A 2556-nucleotide genomic window follows, 5' to 3' on the forward strand; every position below is an offset into this window, starting at 1 on the left:
CAGGTCCTTCCACAGCCTGGCAGGCGGAGGAATGGCCAGCTGCTCTGTGGCTACAGTGTCTTGGAGAGTTTGCCAAGTACTTTCCGTGAAGTCACTGAGACATTAAACTCTTGGTTTAATTAAATGGGTTAATAAGCTTTGTCTGATTTTGATGACTAATAATAATATAATGTGATAATAGCAATAATGGTACTATTAGCTGTGATTATCACACATACCGCACTGTCCAGGCACAAGGGGAGGTGCGGCACACATTCGCCATGCTCGGGCCCCATTTTCCACTCATAAAACCCCATTCTTCAAAGCTGTTCCAGTCTAACTCCCTATATCCATTTTCAGGACAAATTACCAACACTTAAAAAAATTGGTCCATTTTGCATGAAAGCCAAGTCCAAATTACTGTTCCTTTCCCCTTTATGTTTGAAATGTAAAAAAGGGTAGGGGCAGGGAGTGGAGGGGGACACAGGGGACAGGAGGGGGAAGCGGGGAGCAGTGTGTAAACGAGGAGGAAAAAAGTAAGCCTTCTTGTTTCAGTAAAAATGTATTTCTGGAATGATGTTTGAGTTTACTCAGGCAGAAAAATTAGAAATGGTGTGCTTATTAAATAGGCTAAGTAAGCATTACTATTTTTAGTAGTGTAGTAAAATGCTGGTAATTTGGACCTCTTTAATAAAGATTCCATGATCATGCTGGCTGGCGGGCCAGTGTGTGTGTGTGTGTGTGTGTGTGTGTGGCAAGGTAGGAGTGAGCTAGGTTGAGGAGTTGAGGAAGGGGTGCTGGAGGGATGCACCAAGGGACACAGGGAGAGCAAGAGAGAGACACGTACTCTCCTCTCCATTCAAAAAGTGCCTTTCAGACACTGAACTCTCTTTGTTTAGCAATCACATCCTTACAAATTTTTCTTCTCTCTGAATATCCTTGCTGGTGCCTACTAGTTTGATCTCCGTTTTTGAAAAAAAAAAGTGTATTTGGAAACAAAATTTCATTTCTGTAAGAATGTCCAGGGTTCTCCACATTCACAGCACTGGCTTCCCCAGCTGGCCAAATCCCAAGGAGTCAGCGGATCCTGCACTGGTGATGACTGACATCAGGACTGATGAGCCCAGGGACACTGTAGGAAGGAGGGGGCTCCCTGGGTTTGTGTTTTTAGAATATAATGCTTATTGTTTTATCATTGCAAAAATAATACATGCTAAATGCAAAAAAAAAAAAAAATTCTTGGAAAGGGTAAGTGAAAGAAAAAAAAATCTTCATTCTTTTTCCTCCCAGAGGTAGCTGGTGTTAATACTGTGTACATATCCAGACATTTTTCTAAGAATATAAAAGAACAAAAATGACACTGTGCTTATAGACTTCTGTAGCTCACCTTGCTTAGGCTTTTGACAGAGAAGCGCATTTAACACTGCAATGGCAAACCTATTGTTAATCACCGGCTAAACTTACAGAGAAAGGCGTCCATTGTGGATTGCTGTCCACGGCTGACACTCAGGAAAGGAAGTGACTTTAATGGGCTCCCAGTGCTATACCACACAAGGAGTACAGACCTGGGCTGAGGATGCTGTGGAACTCAGCTGTTGTTAGGGCCCAGAGGGCTCCCAGTTGGAGAGGGCAGTCAGGACAGATTTGCCAACAGACAGTGGCTAGCTCCGGCAGTGGACTGGGGCCTGGGAGACCTGGGTACATTGCTTCTTTGGATATGGCAGGGGCATAAATACAGATATGCCTTTTGAAAAAAGTATTGTGGTAAAATATACCTAAAATTATCATTTTAAAATTTAAAGTCATTAATTCTATTCATGTTGTCATGCAACAATCACCATCATCCGTCTCCAGAGCTTTTTTATTTTTCCCAACTGAAGCTACAAGAAACAGTAACTCTTCCCTCACTCCCCAGCAGTCATATTTCTACTCTGTCTCTATGAATTTGCCTATTCTAGGTACTTGATATAAGTGGAATCATAATACTTGTTCTTTTGTACCTGGGTGATTTCATCTTACTGTATGTCATAGCTCCCCTCCTTTTTAAGGCTGAACAATATTCCATTATATGTATATACTATATTTTGTTTATCCAGTCACCTGTTTTAGACATTTGGGTTGCTTCCACCTTTTGACTATCATAATGAACACATTCTGGCTATTGCTATGGACATGGGATAGCTCCTCAAATTCCTGCTTTCATTTCTTTTAAGTATATACTCAGAAATAGACTTGCTGGATCATATGTAATTCTATGTTTAATTTTTAAAGGACCCCTTCCATTTTCCTTGTCAGCGACTCCATTTTCCTTGGCAGTGACACCATTTTACATTCCCATCATGAATGCACAAGGATTCTAACCCCCCCCATATTCTCAATCTTTATCACATCAATATTTATTTACTTATTTGTCATGCTCATGGGTGTGAGGTGGTATTTCCTGCACTTTCAATCTGCATGTCTCCGATGATGAATGATGTTGAACGTCTTTTCATACTCTTCGGTCATTTGTGTATCATTTTTTGGAGAAATGTTTATTCAAGTCCTTTGCCTGTTTTTGAACTGAGTTTTTCCATG

Source organism: Cavia porcellus, unplaced genomic scaffold (assembly GCF_034190915.1).
Source record: "Cavia porcellus strain 051 isolate PalLab524CR breed Dunkin Hartley unplaced genomic scaffold, mCavPor4.1 scaffold_19, whole genome shotgun sequence".
In the NCBI taxonomy this organism is placed as follows: domain Eukaryota; kingdom Metazoa; phylum Chordata; class Mammalia; order Rodentia; family Caviidae; genus Cavia; species Cavia porcellus.